This window comes from Camelus dromedarius, chromosome 6 (assembly GCF_036321535.1).
Source record: "Camelus dromedarius isolate mCamDro1 chromosome 6, mCamDro1.pat, whole genome shotgun sequence".
In the NCBI taxonomy this organism is placed as follows: domain Eukaryota; kingdom Metazoa; phylum Chordata; class Mammalia; order Artiodactyla; family Camelidae; genus Camelus; species Camelus dromedarius.
This window is the reverse complement of record NC_087441.1, coordinates 91,372,770-91,397,366: the sequence shown is the minus strand read 5'-3', so window position 1 is coordinate 91,397,366 and position 24,597 is coordinate 91,372,770. Positions and strand designations below refer to the sequence as shown.

The 24,597-nt window shown below is 36.2% G+C and overlaps 1 long non-coding RNA gene across 7 annotated transcripts in view; it reads left to right on the top strand.

Moving 5' to 3' along the window:
- The window catches only part of LOC135321558 (uncharacterized), a 941,446-nt gene that overhangs the window by 40,974 nt on the left and 875,875 nt on the right, over positions 1 to 24,597 (top strand). The window contains exons 13-15 of one of the 7 annotated variants that reach the window (XR_010381414.1): positions 6,751 to 6,873; positions 11,135 to 12,082; positions 23,612 to 24,113. The exons of 1 other annotated variant lie outside the window; for it this stretch is intronic. This is a non-coding gene — a long non-coding RNA (uncharacterized LOC135321558). Of the gene's footprint in view, positions 1 to 6,750; positions 6,874 to 11,134; positions 15,439 to 23,611; positions 24,114 to 24,597 lie in introns of those variants that run through there. 5 more of the 7 variants (XR_010381417.1, XR_010381418.1, XR_010381413.1 and 2 more) reach the window with 5 other exon arrangements.

Here is a 24,597-nt window from a genome sequence, read left to right as displayed (position 1 = left end):
AAAGAAAAACAAAGGGTAAAAATAGATAAGAGAATAAAGTGGTAAGGAAAAATGTATGAAAGTATAGTCATGCATGGGAGTGCCAGGGCAGGAACAACAGGTTCCCCTGTAGCTCTTCATTAGCACAAATACCCTCCAATTTGGTCTAAGCCTTCTGAGGTGAGCTTCATCAAGGCTCAACAATGCTGAACCCACAAATCCTTTCAATGTAGCCCTATTTCTACGTTGGGTTTTTGCTGAGAAGTCTGAGGAAAAACTCCCTTAAACTTTCCAGAAGCCCAATTGTTTGAGAGCATTTATGATACATACTGTATCTCCTCAGAGAGTCTTTTTCTGATTATGCCATACTCCAAGAATGCAACCGTAATGATTCTGAGGTTTAAGGAAAAGAATCTTCAGTCATGTCCTTCATTTCATATTTGACCCCTCCATCTTTTTTCTTTTCTTTTCTGGCAACACCCTGGATTTGTTCTTTGCTTGGAAACCATTTATGAATTTAATTTTAGGATCATTTCCCTTCCTGGGAACTGCTGCTTTGTGTCTTCCTATTCCCCTTCCCAAAATTGAGTTTATGGTCTCCATAAGATTATATATCATGACAAAAGTATCTTACAAGTCTCCTTCAACTTTCACTGCATTTTGCAAATTTTGATGAGTTGTATTTTTATTTTTATTTCATTGAATACATTTTAAAATCCCTCTTGAGACTTATTTGACCTATGTATAATGTAGAAGTTTGTTGTTTACTATCCAGGTATTTTAGGACTTTCCAGCTATCTTTCCATTGTTGATTTCTAGTTTAATTTCACTCTAGTCTGAGACATACATTATAACATTTCTGTTCCTTTCAATTTTTATGGTGTGTTTAATGATACATAATGAGGTCTATCTTGGAGAATGTTTCATGTTAGCTTGAGGAAAATATGTATTCTGATGTTTTTGGTATTCTATAAATGTTGATTATATCCTGTAGATTCCAAATAGAAAAATCAATCAATATAATATACCACATTAAGAGAGCAAAGAAAAAAAATGGTCATCCAATTGATTCACAAAAATCCTTTGATCAAATTTAATAATTTTTCTGTTAAAAAAATACTAAAAAATTAGGAATAGAAGAAAACTTCCTCAACATGATAAAAACCATGCATGAAAAATCCACAGCTACATCCTACTCAATGATGAAAGACTGAAATCTTCTCCCCTAAGATAACAAAAAAGACAGTAATGCCCATTTTTCCCTCCTCTATTTAACATAGTATTAGAGGTACTAGCCAGTGTAATAAAACAAGGGAAAGAAATAAAGAGATTTAAAATTGGAAATGAAGAAATATATTCTCTCAACACACGACAAGATATTAAATATAGAAATATCAAAGATTTCACCAAAAAATAGAAAAAATAAATGAATTCAGCAAATTTGGAGGATACAAAATCAACAATTAAAAATCAGTTGCATTTCTATACACTAACATGACAATTAAAAAAATTAAGAAAGCAATCCCATTTAAAATAGGATCAAAGTGATTAATTAAAAATAAATTTAGCCTAGAAGAAGGATTTGCATACTGAAAACATTGCCAAAAGACATTAAATAAGACATAAAGAAATAGACATCCATGTTCATAGGTGGGAAGTTTTAATATTGTTATGCTGTCAGTACTACTCAACAGATTCTACAGATCTCATGCAATTCTTATCAACATTCCAATATTTTTTCCAGAAAATAAAAAGTTCTAAAATTCATAGGGAATTTCAAGAGATTCCAAATAATCAAATAAAAAATCTTCAAACAGAAGAACAAAGTGGGAGATAACATACTTCCTGATTTCAAAACTTAGTACAAACTATTGTAATCCAAATAGACATATAGACGAATACAGTAAATAAATCTTCTCATATGTGGTCAAATGATTTGGTAAAGGTGTCAAGACCATTCAGTGGGAAAAGCACAATATTTTCAACAAGTGATACTGAGGAAATTCGATATTCACATGCAAAAGGATGAAGTTATACCCTTACCTTCCTCCATATTCAAAAATTTACTCAAAATAGAACAAAGATCTAAATGTAAAAGCTAAACAAAATCTCTTAGAAGAAAACGTAGGGGAAACTCTTCATTCTATTGGGTTTGGCAGTGATTTCTTGGATATACACAAAGGTGTTTGTAGACAACAAATGAAAAAATAGATAAATTGGTTTTTACAAAAATTTAAAACTTTTGTGCATATCAAAGGACAATATCAAAAGAATAAAGGGTAACTCACAGGATGGGAGAAAATGTTTACAAATCATACATTTGATAAGAAATTAATATACAGAATATATAAAGAACCCTTTAACTCAGCAACAACAAAAACAAAAACAAAGAGCTCATTTCAAAAATAGTCAAGGACTTGAAGACACCTTCCCCAAATAACAAAGATAAATGGCCAATAAGTACCTGAAAAGGTGCTCATCATCATTATTCATTAAGGAAATGAGATACATTTAACACACATTAATATGGTTGCCATTTCTTTAGAAACAGAAAACAAATTTTGGTAAGGATGTAGAGAAATTGAGAATCCTGTACATCATTGGTAGGAACAAATTGAACAGCTAATGTAGAAAACAGTATAACTATTCCTCAGAAAATTAAACGTAAAATTACCATTTGATTCAACAGTTCAACTTCTAGTTATATATCTCAAAAGAACTGAAAGTAAGAACTCAAATATATAGTTGTACACCAATGTTTATAATAGCATTATTCAAAACAGTAGAAAAAAATGGAAACAATCTAGTTATCCACTAACGTATGAATGGGTAAATAAATTGTAGTGTATTTGCTGGTCAGAATGGCTGTCATCAAAAAAATACAAGCAACAAATATTGGCAATGATGTGGAGAGAAGAAACCCTTGGTGGGCTCTTGGTGGGAAAGTAAATTCATGCAGCCACTGTGGAAAATAGTATGGAGATTTCTCCAAAAATCTCAAAATATAATTACTATATGACCCAGATTCCACCCCTGGGTATATAAAAGCAAAACCAAAACCAAAACCAAAAACACTAATTTGAAAATATACATGCATATCAATGTTCATAGCATCATTATGTACAATTACCAAGGTATGGAAGCAACCTAAGTGTCCATGAACATGTGAATGGATAAAGAAGATATGATATGCACACACACACAGATAGATAGATATAGATAGATATAGTATGTATAGATATTTATTGTACACTACACACACACACACACAGTAGAATACTACTCAGCCATAAAAAATGAAATTTTGCCATTAACAGCAACATAGATGGACTTGGATGGCATTATGCTAAGTGAAATAAGTCAGACAGAGAAAGACAAATACTATATGATATCACTTATATGTAGAATGTATAAAATACAACAAACTATTGAATATAACAAAAACAACAACAAAAAATGAAGCAGGCTCACAAATATAGAGAACAAACCAGTGGTTACCAGTGGGAAGTGGGGTGGGCAATAAAGGTATGGAGGAGTGGGAGGAGTGGGAGTAACACACTATTGAGTATAAGACAGGCTACAAAGATGTACTGCACAACAAAGGGAACATAGCCAGTATTTTGTAATAACTGCAAATTAAGCGGAAATATAAAAGTTCTATAATAATTAAAAATTAAAAAAATAAAATAGAGTGTAGTACATTCTTACCATGGAATGTTATTCAGCCTTAAAAAGAAGGATATTCTAACACATGTTACAGTCTAAATAAACCTGAGGACATTATGCTAACTGAAATAAGACAGTCACAAAAAGAAAAATACTATATGATGTAATTTTTATGAGGTATCCAGGGTAGTTAAATTCATAGAAACAGAAAGTTTACTCACACTTACCAGGAGCTTGGGGAGAGGGAAATGGAGACTTGTTTATTGGATACAGAGTTTCAGCTGAGCATGATGCAATGGGTTGGAGGTAGATAGTGATGATGATTGTAACATCTATGTGAATATACTTAATTCCACTATATTGTACACTTTAAATAGTTAAAATAGTAAATAGTTGTGCATATTTCATCAAAATAAAATAATTAGGTACTTTAAGTGGGAGGGAAATAGAACTTGATTGTCTGCATTTTCTATATTAATGGACAGTCAGCAGGGGCAGAGAGAGATTGGGGCCTTAGACCAAATATATCAGGGGAGGAATTCATTACTCATGTTTTATCAGGGACTGTTTCCTGGGCTAAGAGTGAGCACCATATTCAATGCAGCCTGGGACCACTGTCCACAGAACAGTGGTTAAGGAATAAGATCACATTATCTGAAGTAAAAGGAATTCCATCCAAATAACACTGTTGAGTGGCACAACCACACTTCCATGGAAAAAGAGACACAAGGAAGAATATTCCAGAGTTGTCATATCAGTCCTAGTACAGTCATAGAAACAGAATCCACTTTAGTTTGTTTAAACATAATAATTTGTACAGGTGATAAAGGAATAGAGATCAAAAAACACAAAATTCTTCACCAAAGCCTTTACTTTTTGGCCTATAGGTAATAAGAGGGATATTTATTACCCTTTGAAATAATAAACAAATGTCACACTTATTCATACGTCCAAACATTAATCTATTTATTCATTGTTTCAATCACCATGCACTCTAGGTTTTACCTTACTTTAAAGTTAACATATTTGGTCCTTAGGGCTCTATAATACACAATTATATCTCCAGGGAAGATGCACTAGGTTGAAACCAAACTTTAAAAATGACTATTTGGTTGCAACTTAGATTCTTGATCACTAAACATAAAATATTTATATATATACACACACACATACACATACATACACATACACATATCTATATACACACACACATCTATATACACACACATATATATATATACATGTATATAATTACAATATTTATTTCTGCCTAAATAACATTATGTAAGGTCCATACACAGTGTAAGCTGCATGAGGACAAGATCTTTGCTTTTCTCTCTTTACATAATCCAGAACAATGGCAGGGAGGACATAAGAATTTAAGAAACAATGTAAATAATTAGAACCAAGCATTCCTTAATGAGGATTAGAATAGATGTGTGAATAAATTGTTAACTACTTTTTAAAGCCTTTTTATTTTTCTAAGTGACCATTGTCAGTTTTATTATTTTTTATTGAAAGAAAATAGAAACAGTATTTCAAAGAGATATCTGCACTCAAGTTTATTGCAGCATTAACCACATTAGCCAAGAAATGAAAGCAACCTAAATGCCAACACATGAATGGATACAAAAGATGTGGCACATATACATATACACAAGGGAATATGATTCAGTCACAAGGAAGGTGGATATCCTGCCATTTGCAACATCAATGGACCTTGAGCACATTATGCTAAGTGAGATAGGTCAGAGAAAGACAAGTACAGTGTGATATCACTTGTATGTCGAATCTAAAAGAGACAAGGCTTCTCTTTGCTCTTCAATGCAGGGTGTGTCTAGTCCAAGGGATTAGAACATCTGCTTAAGTCAAGCTCTCAGTGGGAACAGATATACAGATATTTCTGTAGAATCGTTTACTTTTGCATTAAACCCCATGATACATTGTTCACATATTCATTACTATATGGTTTCTTCTTTAAAAGGCAAAGCCATTCATTCTTCCTTCTGAACACTTGAAGCCACGACTAGACGGAGTCATTTAAATTCTCCAGTGGAGATGAGTTAACATCCTCGCAGAGATACTGAGACTGTGGTGAATAAGGTCACAGAGAGGGAAACTGTACCAAAAGAGTTTCTTCTGCTCCTCTGGTCCTTAAGTCAAATTAGAGACCTTAATCTAATATCTAAAATCCAAACAATCTATTATCTCAGAGGTTTGGTGTGATCATGGAATTCTGGCAATTGAAAACAATCACACATGTGTCAGCTTTTTGTTTTTACAGAAGTTTCTTACTAAGTACCCTCTGTGCCTAAACATACACTATGAAGATGTAAAGAAAATACATATATATATATATATAAAATGGTGTCTGTCTTCAGACGAACTATACTTTTATTTGAAAAAAATAGTAGAACAAGTTAGTTGCACCTGGGCCAAGACTGTGTTCATACCAGGATGTCATGTACCTCTAACAGGGAGACTGTGATGTCTTTTCAGGATCTGAGCATCACTCCTAGCTTGGATCCTGATTCTGAGAGTCCTTGAAGTGTTTGGGCATTCTCATTTCCCAGCATATGGATCCAAGTACATTTCCAGAGGTCCCCTAGGAGAGGAACTGTGAAAATCATTATCATTTATCCTCATCCCAGAGTTGCAAGGTCCTCTCTCCTGGGATCCTGCCCTCCCCTCCAGGTGATAGTTCCATCATCTGAAATTGGTTTAGACCAAGGCTACGGATTATAACCTTTTATCAATGTTACCTCTCAGCTTCCTATAAATATCCTTGATTCCAATGGTTTCCTCCCCATTCTTTTTTTCTCTACAGACACCTTGTTTTATTTGCCATCTTCAGAATTTCCTCTGGTCAGGTCTGCTGGCTGCCACTCCAACCAAATTATGGACTGAATGTTTGAATGTGTTCTCCAAAATCCATTTGAGGAAACCCCAAATACCAATGTCCCAATGTGCTTGGAAATGGGGTTTGGGAGGGATTAGATAATGAGTGTGGGGCCTTCATGAATCTAATTAGTGCCTGTATAACAAAGAATCATGAGATTCATTCTCTCTCTCTCTCTCTCTGTCTCTCTCTCTTCACCATGCTAGGACTCAGTAAGAACCTTGTCATCTGTAAAGCTGTAAGAGGACCCTTACCAAGAAAATAACAATGCTGGCACAGTGCTTTTGGACTTACAGCCTCCAGGACTGGGAGAAATAAATGTTTGTTTTGTAAGCCACACATTCTATGGTAATTTGTTATAGCAGCCTGAGCTAAGACAAACCACGATGCTCATTACTCTTATTGTATGTACTTGAATTCTGATGTTTAAATGCCAACACCTGGCCTCTGTGTGTCTGGGTTTTTCATTCCCCATTACTATCAAGGCATCCATTTCTGCAGTGGTGCATCACCCCTTCTGTACTTGCCAACAGCAGAGACGCCACCACTGAACTTAAGGATGATGGGAATTCCTCTCACCAGTGACTATTCTTAGTGTTTAGTAATTTGTTTCTAAACACTGTAAAAGTGTAATTGAAACCTATGAAATAAAGGTTACTGTTGTTGAGATTTCAAGGGGTAACAGGAAAGTTCATACCTTATTTTTGAAGCAAATATAAGGGATTAAAAACCAAGGCCAAAGCAAAAACAAGATTAGGATGCAAACGTTATTTTCTAGTATTCTGATCTTAGTCTTATACCCCTCATTTAGCAGGCTAATGTCATTTCTGGAAGCAATGAGCAATTCCATTTATTCACATTCCATTTACTATTTTAATTATTAGTATTGTAGTTTGTTTTCTTTGTTATTCGAGAAATAACACAAGCTAACTTTGCAAAATTGAAAATATAGAGTATATGATGAAAGGAATGTGTCCTTTCCATCCCTGATGCCAAGCTGTCTTCTCCAGGAAGAACCAATGATACCAATTTCTAATGAATCTTCCAGAAATGTACTATACATACATGTTTATGAGTGCCCAAAATAATTGCCTTTTTTTTTTTTTACGGTGAACACATTATACAAACTGTTTTGTGCCTCATTTTTTCACTCTACATTCTATCTTCCAGATTGTTCTATATTTATACAAATAGAGCTCCACTATCTATTTACTAGCAACATAGAATTCTAGTATAAATACATGCAAAATATATATTACCAAATTACATAAATGAGCATTAAGTGGTTTCCAATCTTTTGCCATTAGAAGTGAAGCCTCAGTTAAACTCTTGTATATATGTACATACACATATATATGATTTTGCACACATATATATTTCCTAAAACTGAACACACTATATCAAAGTGTCCATGCATTTATTCTATCTAATGTGGGCCAGGCATCAGTATTCTCTAGAAATCACTTTTTATATTTAAAGCATTGCTGGATGAAAGTGAAAAGCATGCATATCAGAAATAGGCCAGAGAACATACATGTATATTATATTATATATCTGATTTCTTTACAAGGAGAGCTACTTCTTTTTAAATAGTGAGCTCACTACTTTCATAACATTACCAAGAATATTAGCTGGGGCAGGCAATAACGAAGCGATTCTTTTGCCAAGTTTGTCCAAGGCTTGTGCAAGCAAGGAACTATCATCATTTTTAGTATCAACAATTCTCTCTCCCAAATGATTTATCTCTGTACTCATCTACTCACATTTCTTTCTAAATCCTTCAGTACACAGATCTTCTTGGACCTAAAAAAAATAAATGAGGAATGAGGAAGAAAGTAAAACTTTTTAAATCCCCCAGTTTTTCAAGGATTACATTTTGTCAAACTTTGAAACTTTGTCAGACTATCTTTGTTTTATTCCTAAAATTGTTCTCTCTTAATCATGAAAGGAGACTCTTGTAACAAGGAATATTTCCTGGTTTGGACCGAAATATTAAGAAGAAGTGCAGTTTACAGCCTTAATAATATTCATATACCTTAGGGTTTTGCCAGGAGGCTAAGCCTGGCATGAGGACAAATGTAATATTTTCCAGTCAAAAAATGCAAATGAGAGGTAGCCTTGGTCTGACTGCACTAATTCTCAGTCCCACTCAGGATGACACTGTCACCCATATTATAGAAATCTGTTATAAACACATGGCCCCTAAATTATAGAAATCTCTTATAAATCATGTTCAGATGAACAATGAGAGAAATCCCTCCAAGCCACATGATAGCTTGGGGATCTGTCCACACCTGGAGGCAATGCAGCAAGTGTAAAATCTATCATTTCTATGTGTTTTTAAGTCTGGACATTTCTGGTAGTCTTATGTCAGAACAGATCTACCTCAGGGCCTTGGGCTGAGCATGTCTCCTGGTAAAAGGTAGTGACCTTGGTAGAGCGTACTAGTTGTTGTTCATATTAAACACACATAATTGGAATATCTGTTCAATGAAGCCCTGTGAGGTCATTTTAAAATTCTCTAAATGGCTATTCAACCCTATTTATATTCTCTGAGGGCTTGGAGTAGAGGGGGGAATACTCATCCTGAACTCTCCAAAGTCTACTTACAGAGCCAAATTTAAAGGTTTTGGAAGGATTCAAAGGCTTCAGGGTTTTAATAAATCACAAGCAGTAGATGCACTTGTGATCTCTGCATGACCATGCTGTAACCTTCACCCATCCCTTCATGGGGTACCAGGGCAAATCTATCAAGCTCTACTACTGCCACAGCCTGATTCACCTTCAGGTGATGCTCCAATATCTTGTTTGGCTCTCTCAGCAGGTTTTCTCTTTCTCTCACCGTCTTCTCCATTATCTGAACTATGTGTTTCTGGAGACTTCTCTTCTGAGCCTCCACCTGCTGCTGCTGCTCCTGCAGTTTCTGTTTCAGCAGCTCCTGTTCCTTCTCAGCTGTCTCCTTCCAGGTCCACTCTTCTGCACCAGGAAGGTATTACAGAGGGAAAAATAGGCAAGGATTGACCTCCACCCTCCTGAGTTCAGAGGCCAATCCAAATTAAAGAGAGAGGTAGGAAATCTCTGAAGTCCTCCCCCAAAACCCCATGTCCACACCATCGAGAACACACTTCAGAATGTGAGAGAAAAGGCTCTGCCTGTCTGGGGTCCAACCACAGTTCCCTTTGATGTTTCCAGATGCAGCAGGGTTGTTCCACAGAAAGGAAGGAAGCTCCAGTATTGGGAAGGTTTTGCTCTCACAACTGTCAGAGGGCACTGCAAGAACATACACATCCCACTGTGAGCCCAGCCCTACCCTGTACCTGCTATGGGCTTCTCCCCATCAGTGAGGGCTTTATCTGCCTGCAGGATTTCTCTAGTGCCATCTGGGACTGCAGAAACCTCTGGAGGAACCCATTTGACTGAGGAACCAAGGAGGAGCACAGAAATTAGATTTCCAATAGGGAAATTAGTGATGCAAAGACAACTAAGTCCATGTAACTTTTGCTTCAAGTTTAAAGTTCCATAGTGGTTCCTTACAATGAGTCCAAGCTCCTTAGAGTGACCTGTCTCTCTCCAGTCTCTTGCCCAGTGCTACTTCCTTCTCCCCACTCTAGAATCCAGCCAGTCAGAATCATGTTCAGTTCTACAAACCCCAAATCTCTGGTGCTTTTACATATCTGCTTTACCAGTGTGAAATAGTGCCTCTAAATTGTGCTGCTGTTCTCCTCTGCCACTAGCTGGTTATAACTTTAGACAACTTATTTTAACCTTCCTATGCTTCTCAGTTGAGATCTTTAAAATGTTGATAATGTAGATGCTTATTAATGCTATTTGAAAGATTAAGTTAAAGAGTCCAGGGAAAGAGCTTAACATTTTGGCTATAGGAAACAACAGTTCAATATATATTAGTTGCATTATTATTGTTTTATTATTATTATTATTATTATTATTATTATTATTATTATTATTATTATTATTATTATTATTATTATATTTGTTTCTAACACCTAAGTAGCTCTTTCCAGAGTGTTATAGCTTGCCTATGTAGTTGACTTCCTGTCTCACTTGTGATCATCCTTGTGTACAAAGACTGACTTGTAAATTATCAGTGCTCAACACGTCAAATATGTTGTTGAGTAAAAAAAATGAATAATTTCTGTTCTGTCTCTTGTGGATTTAAGAAATCTTTACTCATGGTTGGGAGTTGACATTTGTACTCTCTTCAGGAATAAATAGCATGCAGTGAACCTTAAAAGCCACAGCTGTTTGAATGGCCCCATACCCTCTCTTTATGCATGCATGGAGCTGCACTCTCAGATTTTCAGGAGGCCCCTTTGAGTATTCTGTAGGTTCCCCATGTTTCCCTTATTCCTCACCTTCACTCCTTTCATGGGCAATTGGTAATATTCCTTTTCAATAATTTCCTTTGCTTTCCTGTAGAGTTCATGACCTCCAGGAACAGAGAAAGTTCCTGCTGAGATACTTTTTATTAGTGCCTGTGAAAGCTGATCAAGTTTAGTCTGGCAATATTTGATTGATGTCTCTTCATTCTGCATCAAGAAATCATCTTTCCTATTCTTTATGATTTCCTAGAGGGAAGAAAGATAGAGGGCTGTCACCAGAAGCAAGGAACAGAGGAAGTAAATTTCCAAAGGATCTGGTAGAAGAATTGGTCTAACTGTGTTCCTCATGAGAAAAGTATTCTGTTGGAAGACATGTAATAAAACAGCAGTCACAAGATTTGATTTATTCACAGCTCTGAAAACTCTGGAAGACCATGGGGAAGTTCCCTAACCTCCTTTGGGTATTTCATCTGAGCTGTTGGAGTTGCATTACCTAATCTCTCTTGTTCCTTGAAGCTGCCACATTCAGTGATTCTGTCTTCAATGATAGATACAACAAGGAGCAACCAAAGCTGAAAGTGGCCTGAGATGTGGATCTGAAAAGAGAAATTTTGGTTCCCAGCCATAGGAGTGTGTTCACAGAAAAGAAGCCAGCTAAAGAATGTCTTGGGTGTTCTGGACAGGCTTGGAATCCACAGAAGTATTTATTTCAAGAGGATATCTATACTGATTTTTCATTGAAGGTCAAAGGGAGTTCCAGATAAACTGCCTGAGTTCTGGCAGTCAAAAAAGAAGGAAATGTAGTCCTTTGAAACTCTGTCCCTCATGAGAACATGGACTACTTTATCCTTGAGTGAGAGATGAGCCGTGGGACCGGTAACAACACTTCTAGGCTTCATTCTTCAAGGGGAGGCGACATAAAGTAAATACTAAGACAGATTACCACAAGGTTCCTCTGGAACTCCTGCTTGTCTTCCTTGAAGGAGTGCTCCATGAAGACTGCAGGGGCTTCCCTCTCACAGGCAGCATGCTCCTCCAGCAGCTCCTGCAGCATGTCTGTGGGGAAGCACACTCGCTGGGCTATCTGCTCGCTGTAGTGGTTGTCTGCCTTCTGAATGGCAGCTGAGTTCTCCAGCTGGGCCAGAGTTGTCACTGCGTTCTCCAAGAGAGGTACTTCTCCACTATTGATAGTATCCAGGTAGGTCACAACCAGAGTCCTCAGCCCTGAAGAAGCCAGGAAATTTAGGGGCTAAATATCAAGTTATCAATCAATGGCTCCAGGATTCTGAGACTATGCTTCTAGGGTCATATACACATGCACACACACAAACACACACACGCACCCCTAACTCCTTCTACTATTATCACCTTCATTTTCCTACTGACTCTTCATTTTTATGGTTTTCCAGGCCACAGGACTAAAAAGGTTAATATCTACTTCTATCTAACATACTAGGGGCTACCTGGAAAATACAGTTTCTCATTTTAAAAATTGAAAGCAATACAGATTACATAGATAGACAGATGAGGCAAAGTGTACTATGTTTAATTTATTCCTAATTCTGAGGCTTTGAATGGATTTTCAGAGATTTATGGGCTAATATTTATTTTTGGACCACTCTAAATTCTCAAATTATCTTTTGAATTCTCCTTGTGAAGAACAATTATTGTATAGGACTTTTTTGAAAACATGCAGTATTCTGTTTTTACACCAAGAGAGTGAATATATTCTAAGTGGAGGATGTTTTCAGATAAGTGGGAGTCACCGATATCATTGACAAAAGTTGAAATTTGGGGAAGGAATTTGTAAATCCCCCAAAGTGAGATAATTATAAAGTATACAGATTTCTTCATGGAGTATAAAAGTCTGTAAAATCAGAATCCTTTATAGAATCAAACAAAAATACTAGAAAGCACATTATATAAAATATTCAACACATAGCAGTCCCCATGGAAATGGGAAAAAGAGACTCACCTTTCCCAGTGACCATGATTCCTTCTGTGAGGGTCTTGGTCCTTGCTTCAGTGAAGATGTAAGAACAGAAATTTTTTGTTTGCTCCTGGAATTTAGGATCCAGTTGGTCTTCAGATGCCATCCCAATATTGGCTAGAATTTTTTTTCCTATGTTGGCCAGTCAAAGACAAAACACTTCCATCTTGGAAATAAATGCCTGATGCAGTCTCTGGGTAGATTGGATGTTTGGGCTTTGGGATTCTTCCCTGAGGGACAGAAAAACAGGGATTAGAGTGTGTAGAGTCTTGAGGCGAGGGGGTTACAGGTGTTCATGGCAGGGATTTGTGTGTCTTTGCCATTTCTACACATAGAACTGTTTTAACATAGACATTCAATACTTCTTTGCACATCAGACTTATACCAATGATATAACTGCAGAGAAATTTAGGGAGACATCTGACCCAGTAAAGGAAACCTATGGCTGGTCTCTCCAGACATGCACATAGTAGAGTGGTTGTCTATGATGTGTTTGCTTAACTAGCAGCTAAAAGGATGAAAGGTCACATGAAACTTTCTGCTCAATTCAACCTCATGTAGGAATTGAGCTGTGGAACCAAAAAGGAGAGCTACAAACAAGGGATCATGGACAGTAATTGGAATATTAGGAATGACATCCTCATTATTTAAGAAAAACTGTTTTGATGCTAAAAATATTTGATGCAGTGTTATGTATTTATTAGTAAAAACCTCTGAAGTATAAATGTACCTGAAATATAATTTTAAGGTATCACCTCTAATCTATAAACTCTTTGAGGTAAATGTTTATATCTGGTCCTCTCCTGCCAGCCAATTTCTTAATAGCTGTTTTGAGAAATCATAAATAGAAACATGAAAGGAAGAATGACTAAATTGGGATTGATATTTCTCTCAAGGTTTCAATAGACACACATCCTTGGAAATGTAACCCATGAAAATAATTTTTTACCTTGTAATTAATTCATGGGTAAACATGTGGGAATTAGGAGAAAGCTATGATGTGGAAGGTAAAATGAATATTCTAATAATTGTCAGTATTATTGAAAAGGCATAGATTGTAAAGACAGTCACTTCTTCAGGTTTATTTAGAACATACAGTCATTTTGTAGATGATATAATTATACATGATTAGAAAGTTTTCTAGCCCTCTTTGAAAAGAATAATACGTGAAATCTATATTTTGTTCATTAGGTAAGCTTTTCACTGCAGTTTCATGTCTAACAATTAGCTGATTAGTTGTTTTCTTCAACAGAGAAAAATTGATGGAACAGGAAACACAGTGTCCAGTCTTTAGAATGTTTCATCACCCATGTAAATCTGGATGCTAAATTTAAAGATGTATAAAAAACAAATTGGTTTTGAGTAATTTCACTTTACACTTTACTTTTCTTGAGTAAACTTCAACTGTAGCCCCTAGATCTTTGCAACCCACTTTCCAGCCACCATTTCCACAGACTTTGATTTAGTCTCAAATACAAATGCAATCACAGAGATGAGGGATATTGTTTAGTAGATCCCACACTCTATTGGACCGTACACTGCCCAGGCCATACTCTGATACCTGGAATCAGCTTCAGGGCATTCTCCAAGTACTCATCTTCTGTGATAGGCTGACCACATAACTGCAGCTCCATGGTGAAATACCATACAGTCCAGATAAAGTCTGGAAAGAAATTCACAAATTCTGTGGAATCTTCTACTCTATCAGGTGTTTGAGAGGACTTTGCCCTGATGTTTTGCAAGCTCTGTCGCATAACTAACATTTGGTTAGGGAAAAGAAACTCACTACCAACAATTCCCACATTTCTCTAGTATAAAAATATTATAAACACACTCTTTTGCCATGGGTCCCCTCTGTTCCACCCAAGAAACTAAATGACAGGAAGGGAGAGACTGACTCTATCCTCATCCCCATGAATTCATTGAAACATGGTGGTTCAGGACCTGGAAGGATACTGCAGATGCTCCAGGGCCTGGTGGTTAATGGTGCTCATGCTGTTCTAGACAAAGCTACTGCAGAGAACCACAGCCAGGGCAAAGATCCATGAATCATTCTTAGACTCATCCTAGAAAGCACATTAGAACAAGAGAGTTAGAAGTTTACCCCTACATTAGAAATTCATCTGTACACTTCTTCAATCATGGTTTCATTTATTATTTCAGCTAACATACTCACCATGCAAAGAAATTGAAGACAGATGTAAATGCAGATATCAACTTTGACAATTACAGAGACATTTCTTGTGTTTGCAAATTTTTCATATATAAAAGGATTCTAGTGTTCACAGTGCTTTCTTTTTCCTCAATTGGTTAAAGTAAAATAACATATACAGAAAAACTAATACAGTACCTGTTGTGTAATTAGGAATTCAGTGATGAGTGTGGGCACTTATTCATTCTGCATATATTTATTAATCAGAGTCCATATAAAATATACCATAGTTGGCATAACTGGGTATTTAAATTATATGCAATCAATAAATACTTGCAGGAAGCTACTAAATATCCCCCACTGTTCTTAGATTTTAAAAAAGCAATGCTAAAAATGAAAATTTTCTTTCAACATGATAATTTCAAAGCAGTGGACAAACATCCATAACAGTAAGTGCAACAAAGATAGAAGTATCTGTAAAAGGCTTACTCTCAGTAATGTATATAAGCAGTGAAACCTATAGCTATAACACTAAACTAAAATTTAGAAGTCTATCAAGGAAGAACAGGGCTATGAAATTTGGAGAAAGAATATGTGATCTGAAAGCTTCCTCAATATCTTGAGCTGAATATTAAAGAACTGGTAAATGTGGAACTGAAGAAATGAAGGTGATCCCATAGACAGGAAAACCCAGAGAAACAAAATTAGAGATGGGAGAAGACAGGGGTCTTGTAGTTAGAACAGAGTCATTTGAGGGCAGAGGGCAAGTGGAGAAGTTAAGGTGAGTTTCATGCAGCCTAATCAAGGGCCCTAAAGCCCAGGCTAAGTTGTATAAATCATAGCATTGTCTAAATGATGGCATAAACTGGAAATAGGTTTTTTTTTATTATAAATGGCATGTAAAGTTGCTCCCAGTGCAAATGCAAAAACTGTGGTTTATGTTGAGAAGATTCTAAATGGGAGTTTGGGGGGATAAGAGTCTATTCATTACTTTCTTTCCCCAAAACCCAGTTTTTAAAAATAATCAATTAGGATAAGAAGAAGTAGCAGTTATGACAAGCAATTATTTCAACAGCAAGATTATATCATTGTTTGATGTATGGCTTTAAAAATAAGCAGACTTTCTAACTCCTGTTGAGAAAAAAGACAGAGCTATAAAAATGTAGGTACTATTTCCAAATAAATCTCAAAACGGGGAAAGGAGGGATAGTTCATTTCACCCATTAGCAGAAAGCTAAAACACCAAAAATCCATTTTAAAATGTTCCTTGTAGGACAAAAACTTACTTTTATAGAACTTGCACATTCAGAGTTGTCTCACAGATTTCCAGAACACTCTGTGAGTAGTTGATGAACTTCATCATAGAAAATGTAAACCCGTCTCTTAAATCCAACCCTCAAATACACTCTTCACCTTGTAGCTAAGAAGGTGAATCAGAAATTTTTCCTCACTCACAGATTGATACTTCTCTTTCTTAGTTATGCTTAACTGTAAGTTCTCAAAACCAGTCAGGTGCTGCCTGGATTGCCTTTCAAAACTGAAGGACTTATTCCCCCAGCTGTTGGGAGTGCTGGTGGAAGACAGTCTTCAGGTGTCAGCCCTCTTAATTAGAAAGGGTTCTGGAGCAGCTCTTCAAAAATGTATCAGCACCCCTGTCCCAAACTCTGGATAACTCAAAAAAGCCAATCCAGCCATGGAGCTCCCATGAAATTCCCAGAAATTGGGGATTGCAATGCAATGTAATTTATTCTTCTCTCCAGCCTGCTTCTTTCCCAATTACATGGTATTAAATCTGACTGCAGATAATGTCTTGTCAATAGAACTAAAGACTCTTTTAGGGCAGGACATTTACTTTGGTCACTGATATCTACAATTCTAAGTCCAAAGGCCTGGAACTCAGCCGTTCAATAATGACTTACTAAATGTAATTAAGTCATCCACACAGTGCCAAGAAATAAAAGAATTTATCTAAGACACTATGATAACTTACCTAGAAGTGAGATTCAAACAAAACATAGTTTGCCTTATTTACTATAATTGATTTCTAGATTTTACAGATTAAATCAGTAAAATTTCTAGGACCATGGAGAGATAAGGGGAAAATCCAGAATAAAAAGGATTTAATTGTGAATTTCTGCTTTACCATTCACATATCCCCCAGGCTCTAATTGTGCAGAAGGACCACCAGAGTACGATTGGGCTTGCGTGGGTGAGGCACACACCACATCCAGATGCCCTTGGTTTCAGACTGCACTGTAGAGCCTAGAGGAAAGCCTGTGAGGAGAGGGGAGAAAGCAGCATTCAGTTAGAGCAGATAATCTAAACAACCAAGGGGCTACAGAGTCAGATCTATTGGAACGTCAGTATCCCAGCATACAAGTTGGTGCTTTCTCCATTTCCTCAAGAATGTCCTACTTTGTGTGTCATCTGTTTCAAGGAGGAAGGAACATTAATTGTGATAAAGATACCAAGCAAGGGCTCAACATAGAGGCAAAGGGGAATCCATGAATCAGACAAAATGGAAGTCACTGATAACCATAACAAGAGTATCTTGAAAGAATGGTGAGGTTCAAAGCCAGAGAGAAATGGACTGAAGACAGACATGGGAAGAGAAAAAGGTGGGAAAAAAAAATCAAGATTATATTTTTTGTCAGACAAATTTTTCAAAAGTGGGGAGAGGTGTTAGCCACAGTAGTATATGACATACAGGAAATATTTTTAAGATTATAGACATTTGAACACATTTATATGTTGATGAGTATAGTCCATAAAAAAGCAAAATGTGTTTCAAGAGCGAGTAGACACAATTGCAAGAGTCCAGTGCTTAAGCATGTAAAATAAGGTAGGATTGTGAGAATTGGTAGGAGAAATTTTGATTTACAGGAATAAAACATACAATATGATAATGAATTACAGTAAGACAGTGGTTTAGCAGTGAGAAAAAGGAGTGGAAAGTTGATTTGTTAAGAGAAGTTTGGTTCTCCCTACACAAGATCAGGACAAAAATTAAGAAGCTGAGGTATTAGCTAGAATCAAGCAATTGGTCCTTGACCCAGTACAACACTCACCATGATTCTGACCTGCAAGATGGTTCATCAAGTAGGATTTGCCTGAATGATACGGCCCTACAATGGCCACCACCAGCACTGGCAAAGAAATCTCACCAAGAATCTGCAGAGATTTTTGGTTCACTGAAAGCACCTTGACACTTTCCAGCAGACAAATGGGGTCCATCATTTTGGGTCTGGATGCCATGGCAACCTGCCAACCTAGAAGAGCTTCTTAGTGGAAATCAGATTATAAAGTCATTCTCTAACTCAGACTTATACAAAGCATCTATCAACTTAGGATAAGGTAAGTAAGAGTTCTGTGCTTTCCATGAGACAAAATGTAACCAAGAATTAGCATACTGCAGAGGTTTTCCCCCATCATTCCCTCAAGTCTCTCATGATATTTGTAGTGAAATAATGTAATATCACTCTCCAAACTGTTATTTCAAAATAATAATATAATTAAAGTTATTGTTATGATGCACTGAAGGCCTACAATATACCAAGCCCTTTGATAATAACTTACATATCCAGCTAAACTGATATTCACAAGAGACTGAAAGTTAGATATTAACATAACTACTTTGGAAATGAGGTAAATGGTTCTCACAAAGGCTGAGTGAATGTCATTGAGAAAGGATTGAAAATCTACATACTTGAGCAAAATGACAGACTAGCAAATTCTTAGCTCTTGTTTCCCCAAGGAGATATAAACAACAACCAAAATACTAGCTAGAATAACCTTACAGTAGTTCCATAAAACAGTCAAAGGTCCAAAGCAACCAACCAAATACCAAATCAAGAAACAGCCTCATTCAAAATGGTAGGAAATTCTGTGGTTTTTCTGTTGCCCTCGGTCCCCATTGTGGTAAGGTCTTTAAGGAAGTGGCAAATCATTTCCCAATTCCCTCCCCTGATTCAGAGAGAGGGAATTTTATAATGTTCTAACCTGTCAGGGCTGCCTCTTCAGGTCTCTGTTTCACCTCACATGAAACTCAGGGAAGGGTGGCAGAGGGGTAGGTGGTGGTAAAACTTGGATATCAGGTGGAAAGAAGCAGCAGGTATTTCTCAAGGAAAAATGTGGAGAGACAGCTCCACAGATGCCTAGAGCAAGAGGTTACCAGTGAATATATAAAATAGACTATCTAAGGCATCAATTGAGTTTCCAATTCCCTTTTTCAAAATAAACAGAGCAGAGCAGACTGCATTTACAATGTTCTGACATCTCATGGGCTGCCTGAAGGACTGTTATCTTTTCCCTTATTTGGATCTTAGGCAGGGAGAAGCAGTGGGCATTGCTTGGGAAAGCTGCAGGGAGAATGACCTGCAGACACCTATGACAAGTTATTATGGGTGTGTGATATTGAGATGTATAATAAGAAACACAAATTTGATCATTGTCCTTATTCCTGGTATATAGCTCTTAAAACCCTATGTGATGAGAGAGATGAAATTATTTTTCTTGTAACTTTTGGTCTTTTGTCCTCAATTCCTAAAATAGCTCCAGACTGATAAAGATGAAAGGAGAGTCTTTTGATATTTATAACAAGCACCTTTTAACAACAACCGAGTTTATGTTAATGAGGTGATTTTGTAAAGCCCCTAGATCACTACAATGGAGTTGTTTGCTTGAGGAATCAATGTTATTAGAAAGTTGCAACATTTAGCCTGATGCTCCAACCACTGGGGAGCAGAGAAGAGATGAAAGTTGAGTTAATCACCAATGACCAATAGTTTACTCAACCATATCTATCTAAGAAGTCCTCCATTAAAAAATAAATAAAACCTAACTGAAATGGTTCAGAGAGTTTCTGGCTTGATGAATATGTGGATGTTGTTAGAAGGTGGCACATCCAAAGGGGTCATGGAAGCTCCACATGCTTTTCTTGATATCTTTCCCTTTCCATCTCCTATTTTGCTGTTTATAGGCTGTATCCTTTTTTAAAATAAACCAGTAATCTAGTAAGCAAACTATCCTTCCTGAGTTCTTAAGCCATCCTAGCAAATCATTGAACCTGGGGAAGAGATGGGTAACTCAATGTACAGCCAGTTAGTCAGAAGCACAGGTGACAACCTGGATTTGAAATTGCATCTGAACTGAGGAGAAGTCTTGTGGGACTGAGCCCTTAATCTTTAGGGTATAAACTAACTCTTGGAAGTTAGTGTCAGAATTGCTTATTGTGAAAAAATTCTCACGTATGTGGTGACCAGAAATAAGTATAGAGAATAGAAAGTTGAGAAAAGAAACTGAATTTTTCTTTTTCTTTTCAGGGTGGAGACACACAATAGACAATCAAAAGTTCAAAGGAGGCATCCTTTGGGAAATTAATATACTTAAAAGTAGCACATATATGGGAAAACTGAAAAAGCAAAACACAGGCCCAGGGAAGATGCATGCTCAAAAAAGCCTAAAAAGACTTTAGAACTTCTCTTAAGTTTAATCCAAAGTTTCAAAATCAAGACCCAGCTTAGGAAAAGACTTCCTTGTCAAAAGGCCAGTATGCAAAGAATGGGAAAGGTGACTGCTTTCATAAATGCTCAATTTCCAGGGGGTGGGAGGGTAATAACTCAGTAGGAAAGCATGTATTTAACATGTCCAAAATCCTGGGTTAAGTACTGAGTACCTTCATTTAAAATAAATAAATAGATAAATAAATATCCAATTTTTCAACAACAACAACAAAAATCACAAGGCATACAAAATAAATGAAAATATGGCCCTTCCAAAGGAAGAATATATAGTGGTAAAAAAAAAAAAAAACAAAAACAAACCCTGAGGAAACATGTGCATTAGATGTATTAGGCAAAGACTTTAAAATAACTTTTTAAAAATATGCTTAAAAAGCTAAAGGAAAACTCAGAAAAATAACTAAAGAAAATCAGAAAAACAATATATGAACAAAATTAGAAAATGAACAAGGAGATAAAAATAATTAAAAAAGGAACCAAACTGAAATTCTGAGGCTGGAAAATACAATGAATGAATTTACACATTTTCTACAGGGAATTAGCCTTGGGGGTAAAGCTCAGGGGAAGAGCATTTGAATACATATAAAGGGGTTTAGACTTGCACAGGCAAAAAGACTCAGCAAACTTGAAGACAGGACATTTGAAATTATCAATTCTCAGGAGCAGAAGGAAGAAATATTTTTTTTAAAGTGAATACAGCCTAACAAACTTATGGAATACTGTCATATAGACAGGTATATACATTATGAAAGTCCCTGAAGCAGAAGGGAGAGGCAGGGCAGAGAGATTATTTGAGGAAATAATGGCTAAAAAATTCCCAATGCAATGAAATATATAAATTTACAAATGCAAGATATTCAACAAACTCCAGTAGGATAAATAATCAGAGACCAATGCTGAGGCATATTATAATCAAACTGTCAAAAGACAAAGAGAAAATCTTGAAAGCGACAAAAAGCAGTAACTCATCACATCCAATAAGATTGTCAGTCAATTTATCAACAAAATATTTGTAGGCCAGAAGGCAGTGGAATGATATGTTCAAATTGCTAAAAACTGAGTGATGGGGTAGGGGGGAACCTACCAATCAAGAATACTGTTTCCAGAGAAGGGGGGTCAAGATGAGGGATAATAACTTCTCACAGAAAAGTGACTGAAAACTGGCAGAACTCCTATACAAACAAGATTTCAAGAGATATTTCCACATAATTAGGGAGGAGTAAAAACTTCAGGTTGGGACCTGTGCACCTAGGGAAGGACTAAGAGGAAAAGGAAGACTGTGCAAATAGACCCTAACCCTGAGGAGTGAGTAGGTCAAGCCACAGACTTGGCATCCCAGTCCTGGGGTCCTGCACAGAGGAGACAAATCCCCTTGGCTACTTGGAGAAAGACTGAAACAGATAGAAAGGCTGGAGAAGCCTAGACTTGAAGGAGTGAATGGGTGCTGGTTTGCCACCAGACAGGTTGGAGACAGGTCAGCCTGAGCAACTACCACCTTACTGTACACCCCAGGAAGATTTTCTATTCAAATAACAACAAAAAGAGTACTGTTGTGGTTATATCTATATGAGATAAAAAAGTTATTTCAAGCACTGTTAAAAGAGACAAAGAAGGACATTATGTTAAAAGAGTCAAGTTTATGTAGAAGATAAACAATTCTAAATATGTATACCTGAACCTCAGAGTTCCAAAATATGTGAAATAAACATTGACAATATTGAGCAACAGATCACTTAACAATAATACAATAGTTTAATACCTTACTTGCAATAATAGGTAGAAAAAACAGAGTACTTGTATAACACTATAAATTAATTGAACCTAACAGACATATACAGAACACTCTCATCCAACAACAAGAGAAAACACGTTTTCCCAGATGGGCATGGAATATTTCCAAGGATAGACCCTATTTTAGGCCACAAAACAAGCCAACAAATTTTAAAAGGTTAAACTCATACAAAGTATCTTTTCTGAACCCAATGAAATGAAACTGGAAATTAATAGATGGAATAAAACTGCAAAGTCTACAAATATGTGAAAACTAAACAAAATACAATTAAGAATAAAAATAAACTCCCTGAACATAATGAAGTCTATGTATGGAAAAATGCACAGGTAACATCATCCTCATAGGTAAACTACTGAAGACTTTTCCCACCCTCCTGCCTCCCCTTTTTGAGAAGGAGACTGCACACTTTAGGTCAATGTTCCCACACAGTTGCTCCTTCTCCCACTTGCCACTCTTCTTCTGTTTCAGGAGGATGTCCTGAATCTTGAGAGATTAAGGCCAAGGTACTTAGCTGAGAAGGGTCAGGATTTTTGCAACTTAATCCCATAAATGAAAAGAAGAATGAAAATGCAAATATTGTTTTATATTATATTGAGAGACATATACATATACATATTTTATATTATATTGAGAGACATAGAGAGGAAGCAAATCTAGGAAAATGCCACCAGTGGGTAAATCTAGGTGAAAAGGATATGAGATTCCCTTGTAATTGTTTTCCAAGGCAAATTTGATTTTAAAAATTAAGTATTAAAAACAATTGTACCATGTTTCTTCTGGCATATTTCTGATTGGCATTATATTAAAAGTTCCCTATAATATCTATGCATATTTCATAATCAGACTATATAAACATGATATTATATTCAAATGTCTCAACTATTCAGTTCCATATTTATAGGTCAAGTATTCAAGATGCCTCAAATACTATCAAAAATATTTTTAAAAAATACCAGCTTTATCAGTTACTACTTGTGTGGCCTTAAACAAGAAGCCTCACCTAGCTAAACCTAAGTTTTTAAGAATAATTATAGGGGTAATATGAAAAAAATGGTAAGTCCAGTCTGGAGGATGTTTTGATAATAAAATCAGATAAGTAAAAGCTTATATATGAGCATAGAATGCAGCACAAAATGGGATTTCAGTGCATGCTTACTGAATTAGATGGAGATTTATCCGCAATAATTGCACTAAACAAATTGGGTTACATATTTGAACACAATCTGCAAACTTCAGGTTACTAAGAAACAAGGTCTATAATTTTTTTTTTTCAGAACAAAGCAGCAAGAAAATTCAAACACTGCTCCTGTACCATCTCCTTTTTTCTGATTCTTCATTGTGGGAGAAAAGAATACAAAGGAAAACAGGATCCTCTAACAGCTACATTATAATGACCAGAGTTGTCCAGTCCCCCTCTTTAAATGGAAAACTTAAAGGAAGCTGCAGGAAAATGTGAGAGAAACAACTTTATAAAAACCAGGTCTGCAGAATAGAATAGAAAGCCCAGAAATGAACCCACAGGCTTTTGGTCAACTAATCTTCGACAAAGGAGGCAAGAATATACAATGGAATAAAGATATTCTATTCAGGAAATGATGTTGGGAAAACTGGACAGCAGCATGTAAATCAATGAAGCTAGAACATTCCCTTACACCATACACAAAAATAAACTCAAAATGGATCAAATGTTTAAACATAACACAAGATACAATAAACCTCCTAGAAGAAAACATAGGTAAAACATTATCTGACATACAGCTCAAAAATGTTCTCCTAGGGCAGTCTAACCAAGCAGTATAACTAAAAGCAAGAATAAACAAATAGGGCCTAACTAAGCTTACAAGCTTCTGCACAGCAAAGGAAACCATAAGTAAAACAAAACAAAAATATAAGGAATGGGAAAAAATTTTTGCAAATGATGAAACCAACAAAGGCTTGATCTCCAGAATATATAAGTAGCTCATACTACATAATAAGAAAAAACCAACAGCCCAATTCAAAAATGGGCAGAAGATCTAAACAAGAAATTCTCCAAGGAAGACATACAAATGATCAATTGGAACAAGAAAAAATGCTCAATATCACTAATTATCAGAGAAATGCAAATCAAAACTACAGTGAGGTATCACCTCACAACAGCCAGAATGGCCATCATTCAAATATCCACAAATGACAAATGCTGGAGAGGCTGTGGAGAAAATGGAACCCTCTTACACTGCTGGTGGGAATGCAGTTAGGTGCAGCCACTGTGGAAAACAGT